Raw genomic sequence first — 16,524 nt, 5'->3', positions numbered from 1 at the left:
AACAGGACAGTGGTTTTGGGGGAAATCCAAGATGCCTTCATGGGGTATCTGGATTCCCATAACCCAAATCCAGGTAGCAGAATCCCTAGACCTCATTCTATCTGTCATGACCCTAGTGCGAGAAAGGAAAGAGTAGATTACCCAAGAGGGAGGGGGAGGAAGGCGCATGTAACAAGATCAGGGCACTCATAACAAGATCTGTTAATCCTCTCCAAATCATAGGGAATATCACCCAGAACCCTATACACATCAGCCATCGGCAGGCATAAAGAAAGGGACAACTGTCTCCTTAGGGGAAGGACGAACTACGAGATTCTCTTATACTCCCTGTCAATACCCTGATAAGATGACCAGAACTCAATCTAAATCTTATTACACCTCTAATCTCTTTCTCTCAATGTCAAGGGGGTATTTTGAAATTCACTCCAGCTCCCCCTCCCCATGTTCAAGCAATATTGAGACAAAGAAGAAGCGACTCGGAGCAATAATGATTACCCACAGGAATAACATGGGGAAAGTAGGGAAACCTACTTTAGAGAAAACCACTGTTCCACTAATAGAGTCAGGCTGAGTTAGGCATTTGTAAGTAACCATTCACATCTGATTCCACTTGACTGGTCTTTTCGCTATTAAAGGTGTGGTCTTACACAAATGGACGAGCGAGCAGAAGAGAGAGTTGGGAGGAGAGCCGAGACGCCAGAACTGCCCAGGAACAGAGGCCAAAGACTGGGAAGCCAGGACACTGAAAAGCTGCCGTTCGCAAGAGCATAAGCGTGGCGAGGGAGCCGTGTCTCCAGGGAGCCCAGAAGAGTCTGTGTATGGGAGCCGAGAGGTATGTTAGTCTCCTGCAGAAACTGCGAATGCAAGTGCTTGTTTCCCAGGGAAGGTGAGACAGCTCATGAGTGTCCGACGGCAGGCTGCGAGACCCGACCTCGGAACGAAGAACCGTTGTGAAGCCAAAGTGCAGAAGTCAGCCCAGTGAGTCCGAAAACATTGCACAGCCGGGGTGTTAAGAGGGCGATACAAAGTACAATTTGAAACGTGTAAGAAAGAGGACCGCGTTTGTGTGAGTGTTCAGGGGAAATTAAAGGGAAGACTTCAACGATGGAAAAATAAAGTTAAAGTAACAGTGTAAGCGCCAAACTAGGGAGACGCGTGTATATGAAGTAATAAGTGCAATAAAGTCAGACATTTGAGTGATACGAGTAAAAGGTGCAAGAGGCACGAAAGGAAAAGAAAGTGGAAAAAAAGGGGCCAGAAACCTGTGGAGAAGCGTGCAAGAGGCTCAACAAAAAGGAGGAATAAAGGACAGTTCAAGTATGCACAACAAAGGGAAAGGAATGCATGAAAGTGGTCCAGGAAGCACCTGAAGATAAAAAGTGCAAAGAGCAAGAAACCAAGAGAGGAGCAAAGGGTCAGAGTGGTTGCGCTGAGGAAAAGCAAAGAGCCTGGCATTTTCGAAAGCCTCTGGATTCTACCCTATGAGAGGATGACGTGTAAGAAAGGCTATATATAAGGTAAAGGCATATCCTGACCAGCTGAATTGGTGTTTGGAACTAGAGGGGCCTAGCTTGAGGAAAGGTGCCGTGTGAAACCAAAAATGAACTGTAATATATTGTGTTTTGTTTTGAAAGCTGGAAGAGGCCTCAGCTTGGGCAAGAGAAACCTGAGAGACCTATAGAGAAAAGTGAACGAGTTGAAACTTGGGGAAGGGAATCCAAAGGAACTCCAGGACACTGAAGGTATTTGAAATCACTGTAAGGGCCCTGTGGAGAAGGTCTTACGAACAGCCCTGTTGAGTGAAACCATCTTTGTGACTTTGACCAAATTGTACCTGGTGAGAGGACCACCTGAAACCAACTGTGGTTTTGCCATTTTTGTTGAACCACCATTTTTCCTTTTAAAAAGACTTCCTATCACATTTTTCTACAGCGTGAGGGAAAGCATAGGTTTAGACACAGACAGAATTTTATTTTGGACTATTAGACGACGACCATTAGAAACATCAGTTAAGAGAACCATCCCTTTACAGTTGGGGCCCGTCAGGGATTTCACTAACCCAGAATCCTTAGTAAATATATAGGTTTTTTTGATTCTGTGTCTCTCCTGATACCATGCCTGTCTCACATGGTGTCAGCAGTGGGCTGCGGCCCAACTGATAAACGTTGGGGACCCCACCAGATTAGGACACAACATCCCCTAAAACCAGGCCCCTTGACAGACCTAGCCAAAGAGGATCCTCCGCTCTACCAGTAGGTCGCCCTTTCACAAACAAGACAATGACAAAACTCTGGGATTCACCTTTCATCTTCTGACCCACAGGCCTTTTTCCCTGTGAGAAAGGTTGTGGGGGAAAACATCTACCATCTCTTTTGTCCCATAAATTGTACAGTGCCAAGCAGAGAAAGTGATTATCTTCCTAGACATACAAATGAATATGGCACACATACATTGTACCCCGCAGGAAAACAGGGTTTGGAAATATTACCCCCATTGTCCTGTGGAAATAACGATTTATTTATCTAAATACCTCCCCCTACTCCAAGAAAGATCAATAGAGGTGAGATCATGGGAGACCTAGTATATGCGATCTTATGGAATCCCCGACTCCCCTCGGACATCATGGGGGGAAGTAATGAAAGCCCTGATAAACCACCCAATAGACAAGGGGACCATGAAAAAAATGATAGTAAAAATGAGTCCAATTTTGACACCACGTTGACAAGGGATAACATCCTCGGGAAATCCAACCCAGTCCGTATCGTCAGACTACACAACCCAGGAAAGGAGAAATCCTGTGTCCCATTTTTCCCTAGTTCCCCATATCTTCCACCAAGATACCTCTATTCAATTCTAGTAAAAAAGAGAGAGGTATAGAATGACTATTATTTTCTCTAGGACCAGAGGTCATCTCCCCTAGGAAAAGGATACCCATGGCATATCCAAAAGGTCCTGCATAGCACCCCCACATTTAAACTTCTCTGTGAGCAAGAAAGAAGAGGAGTACTCGCTGGGTCCTTTATTACAGCCCTAGGGGAGCACGAAATCCCCTTCCCAATGCCTGTTGGGAAGAGCAATGCCTGTTCTGTAGAGTTGTGGGCCATGGCGTGGAGACCTTCCCCGGGAAGTTAGAAGAGGAATTAACAGAAGAACAGGGAGAGCGAGAGAAGAGACTGTAGCATCATAGAATCCTCTTCCTCAAACCATAAAATCCATGAGTGGAGAACTCCTTTGTTCCACTGCCTTAAAATCCTCCACTTAAATAACTATATTCCATCTAGGTTTGGAAGTGAAACAGAATGTAAGCACGGACCTCCCAGTTATGATGCCTCCCTTGGACATAGAAACCTCCCACACTCCATCTGAAGGGGAGGAATACATTTGTGAAAACATTATGTCCCCCACACCATCAAGTTCCATGGGAAATAGATTGAATTCTTAGAGGAAGAAAGAAGAGGCTCTCCAAGGTGGTGCTCTTTGGTCCAGGAGGAACAGAGGCCATCCCCCTCAGGGATACCTTTTGGGAGCTCACTAGAAATAAAAACACTAGTGGTTTGGAAGAGAGCGAAGGCAAATTAGAACTTGAAAAGAAAAGAGGGAGAGAGAGTACCCCTTCTCCACCAGCCTCGTCTGAAATTGGGAGTCCCTGGCATTACTATGTAAAAGTCCACGAGTCAGAACAGACACAGAGTCCTTTAGAACGACCATGCTATTCCTGTAGAGAGGTGGGTCGTATAAACAGAAATTGCCCTTTAAATAAATTAATGGACTACATCAGTGAAGGAAAAGCAAGCCTCATTTGGGAAAGGACGGAAGGGGAGGAGGGTGTGAAACAATCTGCTGGGAGGAAAAAGAAAAAGAATTCCCAGTAATGGTCCTCTCTTCAGGAGCATTCCTGACAACGCCCCCCTGAAAAACCATCAACAAATGTTCCTTGGGCGGAAGGCCAGATCTATAGCGGAAGGTTAGGTGAGAAACCTAGGGGTATTCTCCTGTGTAGAACCCGAGAATGCTCTATTCAGGTGGCATGGGGAGGGCCATCGCTTTTGGATCACAATCCTGGGGGTGGACGAGCGAGGGAGGATCACCTGGGTATGGGAATCCGGGGTTGTGATTATGGCACTGCCCCAGGTGAGACGCAATATTGTAATGGGACAGTGGTAGAGAAGGAAGTCCCAGACTCCTTCATGGGGTAACTTGATTCCCATAACCCAAATCCATGTAGCAGAATGCCTAGATATCATTCCATCAGTCATAACCCTAGAGCGAGAAAGGAAAGAGTTGATTACCCAAGAGGGAGGAAGGCACAAGTAACATAAGGCCAGGGCACTAATGACAATATCTATTCATCCTCATTCATCCTCTCCAAATCATAGGGAATACCACCCAGAACCCTATACACAAGCCATCACCAGACATAAAGAAGGGGACAACTTTCTTCTTAGGGGAACAACGAACTAGGATATTCTCATACTCCCTGTCAATACCCTGATCAGATGATCGAATTCAATATAAATCTTATTAAACCTCCAATCTCTTTCCCTCAACCTCAAGGGGGTATTTTCAAACTCACTCCATCTCCCATTTTCAAGCAATATTGAGACCAAGAAAAGCCAACTAGGATCAAGAATGATTACCCGTAGGAATAACATGAGGAAATTAAGGGAAACCTACTTTAGAGAAAACCACTGTCCCACCAATAGTGTCAGGCATTTGTAAGTAACAATTAACACCTGACTCCACTTGACTGGTCTTTTCGCTATAAAAGGTGTGGTCCTACACAAATGGATGAGCGAGTAGGAGAGCAAGCAGAAGAGCGAGTTGGGAGGAGAGCTAAGACGCCAGAGCTGCCCAGGACCAGAGGCTGGGATGCCGCGACACTGAAAAGATGCAAGAGCAGAAGCGTGGCGAGGGAGCCGTGTCTCCAGGGAGCCCAGGGGAGTCAGTTTGTGGGAGCCGAGAGGCATGGTGGTCTCCTGCAGAAACTCTGAATGCGAGTGCTCGTTCCCCTGGGTCTTCGGTGAGACAGCAAAGGAGTGTCCGAGGGGCGGGTAGTGAGATCCTGACAACGGAACAAAGAACCGTTGTGAAACCGAAGCGCAGAAGTCAGCCCGGTGAGTCTGAAAGATTTGCAGAGCCGAGTTGTGAAAAGCGCGATACACAGTAGCATTTGAAACCTGTAAGAAAGAGGACCGCGTTTCTGTGAGTGAAGTTAGGGAAGACTTTAACGTTGGAAAAGTAAAGTGAAAGTAACAGTGTAAGCGAGAAACTTGGGTGAAGCGTGTGCATGAAGTAATAAGTGGAATAATTGTAATTTTAATGGGTTATTTATAATGTGCTTAATACCCAGAGGTTTCTAAGAGCAGACCCGGGGATCGAACCTGTGCTGCTCAGCATCGTCCTGCTTCCAAGACGAGCGCGTTGCCCCTGAGCTATCTTCCCAGACACTGTCAGACATTGAAGTAATAAAGTTGGACATTGAAGTTATATGCCCATGGGAAAGGTGCAGGAGGCAAGAAATTAAAAGAAAGTGTAAAAGGGGCCAGAAGCCCGTGGGAAAAGGTGCAAGAGGCACAAAAGGAAAAGAAAGTGTAAAAGGGGCCAGAAGCCTGTGGAAAAGCATGCAAGAGGAATAAAGAGGAGGAATAAAGGACAGTGCAAGTGTACACGACAAAGGGAAAGGAACTCATGAAAGTGGTGCAGGAAGCACTTGTCATGGTTCGCCGACCCTGGAAGCTGTGGAGAAGGTGGAAGAAAGGGTAAAAGGACTATTGCCCTCGGTAAACGTCATGCGCGCGCTAGTCTTCCCAGCCTTTATGAACCCGGAAGTTGCTAACGCGCATGCGTTGCAACTTCCAGTGTTTTCGGGAAGTTTACTGCCAGCGCTCCGGGGTGTTTGCTACCTCCCGCTCCCCGACGAGTTTCCCTCTTTGCCTGCCCATTGCTTACCTGCTTGCTCCCTCCTGTTTTCCCTTGTTTCCCTGCTTACTCGCTTCCTCATTCAGCACGATTCTGGTGCTCGCTCTATTTCCTTGGCCACGCCCCTTTGCTCCGTACTCTGTGTTCCTCTGCCCGGTTCTGTTCTCTCCGGTACGGAGCCACCTCTACTCAGTCATCTAAGGAGCCACCGCTACTCGTCTCATCTCCTGCTGGTACACTACATGGACCTCTTCTCTGGAGTCACGCCTTTGCACCGCATTGCATTCTGGTGGTAGTAGTCTTCAGCTGGAACTTTTCAATACACCTGCCAGGGTTTTTCGGCAAGGCTTTTCCCTGGTCCGGGGTGGGCTCCCTGGGGTCCCCACTGCCAGGCAAACAGCTTTTCTGGCAAAGTGGCTTCCGGTGGAGCCCATACCCAATACTTCAAACCGAAAGAGAGGACTCACAAGAAGAAACCCAGTGAAACCTGGAAACAGGGAAGAAAGGGGATCGCATTAGACGATCCAGACGATTCATCCGCCTTCCCTACAGATTCAGGTGAGGAGGGGTTTGGGGAACCAAACATTACTGAACAGACTAAATCTGAGAGCACCTGAAGATAAAAAGTGTAAAGAGGGACTGGCCACCAGGGGGCAACCATGCTCTCAGTGTGAGCACCATCACCGAGCCCCCACTTGTGCCCCCCCGTGAACAGTAATCGCGTGATCGCCGTGAGAACACCACCCCCACCCCCCAGTGGGAAAAATCCAGAGGAAAAGTCCCCCTGCACACACCCTCTGAAGGTCTTCAGCAAACGAAACCGAAACTCTGCAGAGGTGGGTTCCCCTGGTCAAGAAGCACCCGATCCCCTGTTACCCGCGAACAACCCCTCATATTAAGGAATTCCCACGAGACCGGCCCCAGCTGCTCACCGGCTTACTGCGGAACGCAGTCCTCCAAACAGAGCGTACCCATGCAGCGGGAATGCCTGGAGTCCCCCCTACCTTGCCTCAAGAAGACTCTAGGCAGCGGTCCGCGCGAGGCCCCTGGCGCCCCCACACACTCCCATGCTCGTGCTGCAGCCAGCTCCCACGGAGCACATCCTCCGCCACGGAACAAGCGTGAGAAGCCCGCAATCCAAATAAGCGGCGAGTCCAGTTGACATAGACTCTACCGCTACGAAACTTCAACACCCCTGCTGAGCCTCAGATGCAACCACACTGAACACGTCACCCATGCCCTCCTAAGCACACATCCTGCCTGCACAGACTGATAAAGACCAATTTGGGCAAGGAAAACATGAGGCGCAAATCGAGGCACGACCAATCCAAGGTCCTTAACACACGCAGGGGCAGATCATCAGAATAAAGTAAACAACAACTGCACCCAACCCAACTGCACACAGAGAAGGATAGCTGTGGGCCCCCGGTGGCACTAAAGTTTGAAGCCCCCGCAGACTCTAATCAGACTCACTACCTGGAAGCTGGTGCGCCAAACACTCCCTCACAACAGGTGAATTGCAGGCACTGCACAACAACACCCATCTGGCCTGACCACCTGGACAGAACTCGATGTGAGCCCACAAGAAGGACTGACAAGCGCTATTACCCTCCATCGCCCCCCAAAATAAACAATCACCCCTCAAAACATCCTGAAGACGCCGTCTCTCACAACTCGAGCAATGTGGTTCTGTGAATTGACTCCTTTCTAGACAAGGGGTGGAGGGGCCAACCCAACGCCCCACACAAAAGACCAAAGGGGAAAGAGCAGTGTGGGACAGCTGGACACTATACCACTTGCCACAGAGAGGTTACAGTACCACCCCTGGCATCCACATCTGCACACAAAGCGGAATATCCATCAAACTACACCAAGGTGCCTCTGAATAAGGACAAAACTGAGTGGACGATTCACCACGGAGTGGGGGGACACAGTGCTACCAAACCAAAACCACCATCAAAAGTGCAGTCTCACTGGTTTATGCTTGAACAACTACGGACTCCCAACGCAACCCCCAAGGCTATATGAGCATGAGGCAAAAACTAGCACCATTCACCTATGCCCCCACACCTGTTTGGGCTGACAACCCTAATATGACATCCACAGACACCATGGGAAACGAAGCGGCGGCCACGAAAGGGGACATTGCAGCCCTGCTGGGAGATATCAAGAACATGGGGGCCAACATAGGAGGCAAAATAGACAGAATCACACAACGATTAGACAATATGGAGGAAAGACTTGACGAAGTGGAAAACAACCAAGCATCTATAGACTCTCTGGAGGCACAGCTCGATCAGAGGATAAGGATAACAGAATTGCAACAACGAGAGGAGGACTTCAAGCTCAAGATGTACCGCGAGAGACGGAACAACCTACGCATCTTTGGGATTCCAGAACGAGAAGGGGAAACCGAAAGCGACCTCAGGAAAACGCTTCACGACATCATAAAGCTCCTGGTCGCAGACGATGCAATAGACAAACCCAAAACAGAACGGATCCACAGGGCTGGTGGCCCCCTATTGGTCCTTGCCAGATTCCATCGCTTTCAAGATAAGGCCAGAGTGCTCGAAAAAGCGAGAAGCAGCCAGGCAATCACGCTAGGAGGTGCTCAAATAACAATATATCAAGACTTATCCTCCATGACACTGGCCTTCAGGCGCATGTGCGGACCCCTCACAAAACGGCTGAAGGAAAAGAACGTCAGGTACAGGTGGGGCTACCCCTTCTCTCTATCTTTTGAATATGAAGGAACCAAGATAAGGCTGAGATTCGAATAAGAAATCAAGGCATGCATCTCCCAGCTAATTGGGCCACAGGAAGAAGATGGCAATCGAGAGGAGCAGAGAAGGGAGGACCGAGGATGGAGCATACAAGGCCCCAGGCGAAAGAGGGTGAAAGGCTCGAGAAAGTACCGGAGAGGCAACGCCTCCCCGGAGGGGGACAACTGAACAATCTTGAACTTGGTAAAACGGAACCGATTCCACTTTATAGAATGTGATCTGAATACGCTCATACACTAGAAATCGCATTATTTTCACGACACGAACATTGAAGGGGGACACAGGTGGGGCTCAACCCAGATTAAGATGTCACATCCGGTCAAGGGGTGTGAAGTAACTGCCCCCACAGGTGGTTCGATGCAGGACCGGTACTATCAACTGGGCTCAATCGAACGCCACGAATTGGGAATGAGCAGGAAGGGGGGAGGGGCAGACAGAGGGACGAGGTCGATGTAACATCTCCAATGGTTCAAAATGCACAACACCATGTGAAATTTGACGGGCAATCAAACAACTGGTCACAGAGAGTAAGCTATGCCCCCACAAAAACACTAAAGGGCAATAACTGTTGATGTGTTGATGCAAGGGGAAGGGGACCCCTAAGGGTGGGAACACTCAATGTAAAAGGACTTAACTAACCAACCAAGAGATCTCTGGTGGCTAGAGAATTTTGCAGGGCCAAAATGTATGCCTTCTTATTACAAGAAACAAAATATGCTAAAGGGGAGGAGCAGTGAATCCTTGGGAAGCGGGTGGGGATGGAGTTCTGGGGATCTGGACCTTTACAGAAAGGAGGTGTGGGAATCCTAATTAGAAACGGTATAGAATTTGTGATGACCAAAACCTGGTGCGATGTAGAAAGGCGTGCCGTACTGGTAACAGGAAATATTGGAAAAGTCAATCTCACGATTGCCACAATCTATTCCACCAATACAGGACAAGTGAGATTCCTCACCAAAACGATCCTCAAAATAATGTTAGAGGCCTCTGGGCACATCATCCTAGGTGGGTACTTTAATCAGTGGGTAGACCCAACTATGGACCGGAAACCTGGTAACCCTGACACGAGAGACCAGACTAGGGGTAATCGTACAGAATTAGCAGAGATGATGGATACATATGCAATGAGAGATGTGTGAAAGGGACATGCATCGGAATGACAGAGGCTACACTTTCTACTCTATCCCACATAACACATTTACCCGAATTGATTATATATACCTGTCCAAAGATCTCTCCAACACTACAACACACTCAGAGATAGTCCCAATTTCGTGGTCTGACCATGATTCTGTGATAGCGGACATCCGATGGGAGGATTTATCTGTTACGGGAGGGAAATTGAGATTCAACGAGAGCCTCTGGAAGGATGCAGTCTTTAAGACTGAAATGGTGACTGAGATTGATGAATACCTCAAAACGAACAATACCGGCGAGGTATCTAAGCAGGTAGTTTGGGAAGCGGGGAAAGCCACATGGAGAAGTATTCTTATACTGGAGGGGTCTCGCAAGAAGAGAGAACGGAACATTATTGCAAATAGACTCAGAACTGAAATCTGCCAGTTAGAGGGAGATATTAGGGGAGATACAGAGTATGACCCCAAAAAAATTTATGAAGCTAGAAAGAAAAGGGAAGAACTGAAGCTTTTAGAGCATGAGCAGATAGTGCACAAGCTTCGACTCCTAAAACAGAAACTTTATGAAAAGGGGGAAAAAGCTGACACACTATTAGCCGCCAGACTACGGGAATAGAGAGCCGAATGAAAAGTAATGGAAAAAGTAGGGGCAACCCTGATCCAATCGGTACTCCCCCACCATCCCGGAGTGCTTTGCTACCTTCTATGAGACCCTATATACCTCTGAAACGAACTCAGACCAATCAGACACAAACACTTACCTATCCTCCATCAATATGCCCAGAATATCAGACCTAGACTCGGAGCTACTAGAATCCCCCATATCCGAACAAGAAGTCCTAGATGCAATAAAAAGGCTAACATTGGGCAAATCTCCAGCAGAGGACGGCTACACGACTGGATTTTATCAATCCTACAGCGCACAATTAACACCATTCCTGGCAGAGCTTTTTAATGAAATTTTGGAGAAGGGTATAGCTCCAGACACCGTCACTCAAGCATTAATAACGGTAATCCCCAAAGATGGAAGGGACCCCAAAAAATGCAGCTCATACCGCCCCATCTCTCTACTCAACCTAGACGTGAAAATGTACTCAAGAGTCCTGGCCGCCAGATTAGAAAAACTATTGCCCCAACTTATACATACCGACCAGGTCGGATGCATACTAGGCAGGCAAGGAGCGGACACAATGCGCAAAACACTACATCTTATTCACACATCAGAATATTCTCGACGTACCGGCCCGTCTCTCAATTGACGCAGAGAAAGCCTTTTACAGAGTAGATGGGGACTCCTGAGGGAAGTCCTAAACAAAGTGGGGATAGGTTCAAGGTTCAGACAGGGAATACAGGCGGTATATGGGTCTCCCAAAGCTTCTATATTTGTGAACAGAGAGTACTCTAGATGGTTCGAATTAGAGCGTGGTACCCGACAGGGATGCCCACTCTCTGCAATCCTTTTTGCACTCTCCCTAGAACACCTGGCACAAACTACGAGGGGCGACCCTTTGGTAGAAGGTATTCGCCTGGGAGAGACACAATACAAGGTGGCTCTCTATGCCGACGACATACTTCTACATGTGACCGACCCTATGACATCCATACCCAGAGCCCTCCAATTACTTGATGAATATGGTCAACTCTCCGGATTCAAAGTGAACAAAACTAAATCTATTCTATTTCCCCTACAGGGCTCGATAGAAGGTAATACAACTCGGTTCACCCCACTAGGTCTCAAGATCAAACATCTCAAACTGAAATACCTGGGAATACAGATTACCAAAGACCTTGCCGATCTATACAAAGCTAACTCCCCCCCTCCTTCAAGGGTTCAGCGCCGACCTAAATAGATGGGATAAACTGACAATCTCCTGGTTGGGATGACTCAATGCTATTAAAATGGTTTGCCTCCCCCGATTTTTGTACCCTTTCCAAATACTGCCCATCGAGATACCAAAAAGCTTCTTCCTCGAGGCCAAGAAAGCTTTTGTGAAATTCCTATGGCAAGGGAACAGAGCAAGAATCTCATACAATACTCTAACACTCCCCAAAGACAAGGGTGGGGTAGAAGAAAATATTATGAAGCAGCTCAACTCTGCATCCTAATTCCTCACCTATGTAACCAAAAAGACCCCCCCATGGATCCACATGGACAATCACCATCTCTCACCAGCTAGGGTCTCGGAATGGCTATTGGCTCCACAGAAAAAAACTCCACAATAGACTCAAAGACCACCCAATACTGCACACCATATGGGGAATATGGAGAAAGAGCAAAGAAATGCACAAGATCACCACTTGGTCGATGCCTTTAAGTCACTTATGGTCCCCGGGAATCAACAACCACATCCCCAATGTAGAAAGGTTCCAACCATGGTATGAGGCCGGTCTAGAAAGGGTGGGGCAACTGTTGAAAAGGACACTTTTGTCTTGCTCCCGGAACTGACCGAAGCCCTGGGAATAGATCCATTGTCCACCTTCCACTACATACAGATAAAAGGGGTCTTAACAAAACCAGCATGGAAGGATACATTGATGAGAGATCTTACCCCCTTTGAAACAATACTAGACACTAGGACGGAGATGAAGGGTCTAATACCAATAATGTATAAAGCATTGATCGAAGCAGGAGACACAAACCACAGAACTGTTAAGAAGCAGATGGGAGAGGGATTTGGGGGAACAGATAAGCTCTGAAATGTGGGAAGAATGTGTTCAGCGGCATCCCAGACATCCATATCATGCCAATACAAATTACATGCTATCAAACTGTTGCACAGATGGCTGTATGACTCCCCTACTTTCCAAAATGTTTCAAACGGCCAATACGACTTGCTGGCAGAATGTGGAGAGGTCGCTGATTACTGGCATATGTGGTGGGGTTGCTCCCGAATAAACGTTTTTTGGGATGAGGTCCTGGGCTGGATTAAAGACATAGACTGTATCCATAGAGACGCCGACCCCCACCTTGTACTATTTGGCCTTGAAAGGGATGAAGACGAATGCAGCAGGATTGGAGGTCTAGCCCCCCAATTGTTAGCCGTTCGTGCCACACTGGTGACAAAATGGAAATCTAGAGTAGTTGTAGTGTTGTAGACCCTTCCGAGTTTGAACCTACCCTTAGAACAGGTTATTTGGCTGTGCTTGTTCTCGGCAAAGAGGCTCTTTAGGGACTTGCTGTTTCACCCTAAATTAACAGAGTAATCCAGGTGCAGACCTATTGCTCACTGTGCTTAGAGAGGCACATCTTCACCACACTGACTAGGCCCAACAAGGATGAAACATATGTTTGGGGCTACTATTGGTACTCTTGTTTAGAATAGAAACTCGAAACATGTTGGTACTGGACTGCCCAGGTGGGTGAAACCAGACTGATATGCAAATGGGTATTTCTTCTCTTTGAAATGTACACTCTATGGAAGGCATGGTATCAAACAGTGAAGACAGACACATGATCGCAGTTCAAGGGTGTTTATTGAACTTCAATGGGTTGATTGAACGCATATCTAAACCTAAATCTAAAGATGGGAGCAAGCTACAACCATCAAATAATAATAACAGTCCTAGACAAGTCTCTGTCAAACTAAAAGGGCCTATTCTAATAAACCTATTGCCAATCCTTACTTCTAAATACAAAAGGGTGTGGGACAATAATGTATGCAACAAAGAAAAATGTTCAAGAAACAATAGGTCAGGACGGTTGAGCAGTTGGCTTACCTTGCCTACGTTTTCAACACGGGGCAAGGCGGTATGCTCGCCCTTCGCACACACTCTGGCTTCTCTGCCACGAGGATACAGTTCAAAGCAAAGGTATCAGGGACTTTTGCCAATGCTTCTTTTCCAATAACAGTCTCTTACTGCAGAGGGCCTGTCACAATAATTAAGCATCAAAGTTCCTTTCCTGTCAGCGATTTCACATGTACAAGTTCTTGTTTTCAATATTCATCATGGATCCCTCTCCTTCAGCTTTGGACCCCTTTTTACCGCAATGTTCACAACTGGTCTCCCTCATTCTGTCTCGGACCATGGATCTCCCTCATTCAGGCTTGGATCCCTTTAGCACAATCTTAAACAAGGTCTCCCTCATTCAGGCTCGGACAATGTAATCTTACTCTCTATGTTTTCCTCTTGATATCAAAATCGAAGACTTTCGAATATGCGATGGATTTGGTTTAACCGTTGCAGGACCACTTCAATTCACTTCACACAATATTCTTACTTTTGTTTCTGCCACCTCTTGGCTGGATACCTTTACAGAGACCTTCGATTGAGCACCCACTCGCGCCAGACCACTCTGTCACTGGTATCATATATTTCCTTCTCAAAGTTCAAACATTCATCAGTAGTTCAGCTTTACTCGCATCTTTCATCACACGCGTTTAACAATGTTCGTTGCTGCTTGCAACCTTGACTTCAACACAGACCGGTCTTGCATCGGCCTCCCCAACTCACTGGCTGTTTTGATCTCTTGTCGCTACTTTGTTCTTGGTGCCAAGGACGATACCACAACGGCTGCTGCTCCTAGTCGACTTGGTCAGCTACGCAGAATGGCCTCTGGTATGTCCAACACACAATGCTGAATTCTTTAGCCTGGTTTGCCGGCATTACGTTTTCTGATCTACAAGGTTTTTGAAAGTAACGGTTTCCTGAAGGAACGGTCAAGGGTATTTCCCCTTTGACGTCCTTCTCCCCTTGTTCAGCTGCCTTCTTGAAACTGCTACTACGTGGGTTTTGCCTCGCTCAGAGTGGGCTTTCGTGCTCCACCTTTTATCCGTGTGGGGAAGTTTAACGGAAGTCAGGTGTGAATGATTGTCGGCAACTGCCTGACATCGCCTGACCATTGTATTGGGACATGTCAGGTACACTGCTCGGTGTGAGTCTGTTTTCCCCAAGAGCAAGCTGTCCGTGTGAAAGTGTTCATAATGGGAAAGGGAGTGAGGGGTAAGAGTTTCTATGTATCCTACCTGGTAGGATGGGGTAAAGGAGTTAAGGGGGGGGGCACCGCTTCTAGTGATTCGGTGTCCCACTCCCAAAAGACCCCTCACTTAGGTGATCCTCCTGCACTGGTCAACCCCCAGGGTCTGGATCCAAAGGCGATGTCCGTGCCCTGGCCACCTGAGGGAGAGATTCCCAGGGACTAGCGGTTGAGGCACCTTCTGATTTCACACAACAGTGAGCTAAAACATGGTTGTAGATCCTCCAGAGTGCGAACCTACACCTAGAACTGGTTATTTGGCCGTGTTCGTCCTCGCTAGAGGGGCACCCAGACCTTTTTACAACTGCATAACACTATAGAAGATCAAGAGCACAAGAGGCACGACTGAATTTGGGATAACCAGAAGGATAAAGCTGATGCCAAAGGGATAGGACAGGTGCGATTATGAAAAGCTCAGGGGTCACCATTTATCCCCTGATGTTTTTGAGATTTGATGCTGATTTGATTCTCAAAACAACCAAGCGACTGGAATGTATTTTTTAGCTTATTCTGGAATATCATTTTTCAGAGATTTAGGAGTGGCAAGTAGTCTGCTCAGCTTCATTATGTTTTTACCATTCGAGTAAGAATTCAGAGAGCTTGTTGGAAAAGTAGTAATCTGAGTGTTAAGCGGACAGTCTCTCTGCTCGGACCTCTTCATCTAATGTGTATTAATCCCCTTTGATGGTACCTCCGATAAAATGTTTTCTTTTCTATTCTAATATGATCATCAGTGCCCCATCATATATCCAAATGTAGCTATAAAAAGAAACACATCGTATTAGGGAATATGCCTCTTTAAATGTCTTGACAGGATGTACAGTAAAGAAATAGCTGTGACCTATTACTTTCCCAAGAGAGGAGAGAGCAGTGGACCTTCTAGAGTTCTGAGATGTTGGAAAAGTGGGTGGAGGGACTTCTGCTGTAGTGTGCAGACAATTCTCAAATAGCTACTTTGAAAAGTCCTTTTCCAGACCCTTGGAGCGCGGTGAGTGTGTGCCCAGTAGTAACACCCTCCTGGTGTTTGTTTCAGCCCTGTGACCTGTGGGCCCGTGCCCAGGAGCAGGCCCTTGCATCCCCTCCCTCCCCCGCACCCCTTCCTGGTTCCCCAGTCCGCCCTACCCGCCTCCCGATCCACCCTCCCTCCCTCCCTCCCTCCCATTGGTGCATCCACACTTCATCACCGGTCCTCCCAGGGCAGCCCTCTGCCCGGCAGCCCCCAGCGGCTAAAGGCCCCAAGGCCAAGGGCGACTCCAACAGAGGCGACTCCAGGAAGTGTCAGCAGGTGTCCGCAGGGGAAGCCAACCCAGTGGCCAGTCGTCAACCAGCAACTACAAGGACCAGTAAGGTAGGGGGGCTGGGGTCGGGAGAGGTACAGCCTTACCCTAGATACCAGGCCTTGTCGCCCCAAAAGGCATTTCTAGCAGGGCCGCCGTGCCCTAACTGCACTGTCTGTTCTCCAAACTGCATTGATAGGCCTCTCTCCCACTATACAGGTGTCTCAAACCTAGCAGGGCCGCCGTGCCCAAATTGCATTGTCTGTTCTCCAAACTGCATTGATAGCAGGGCCGCTGTGCCCAAATTGCATGGTCTGTTCTCCAAACTGCATTGATAGGCCTCTCTGCCACTATACAGGTGTCTCAAACCTAGCAGGGCCGCCGTGCCCAAATTGCATTGTCTGTTCACCAAACTGCATTGATAGCAGGGCCGC

General features: G+C 47.7%; 1 protein-coding gene across 3 annotated transcripts in view; it reads right to left on the bottom strand.

Moving 5' to 3' along the window:
- Positions 1–16,524, bottom strand: part of LOC138582632 (TBC1 domain family member 9B-like) — a 1,499,720-nt gene that overhangs the window by 536,491 nt on the left and 946,705 nt on the right. The gene's annotated exons all lie outside the window — the stretch shown is intronic.

Source organism: Ambystoma mexicanum, chromosome 3q, assembly GCF_040938575.1.
Source record: "Ambystoma mexicanum isolate Mex_15411 chromosome 3q, UKY_AmexF1_1, whole genome shotgun sequence".
NCBI lineage: Eukaryota > Metazoa > Chordata > Amphibia > Caudata > Ambystomatidae > Ambystoma > Ambystoma mexicanum.
This window is presented reverse-complemented; position numbering and strand designations above follow the sequence as displayed.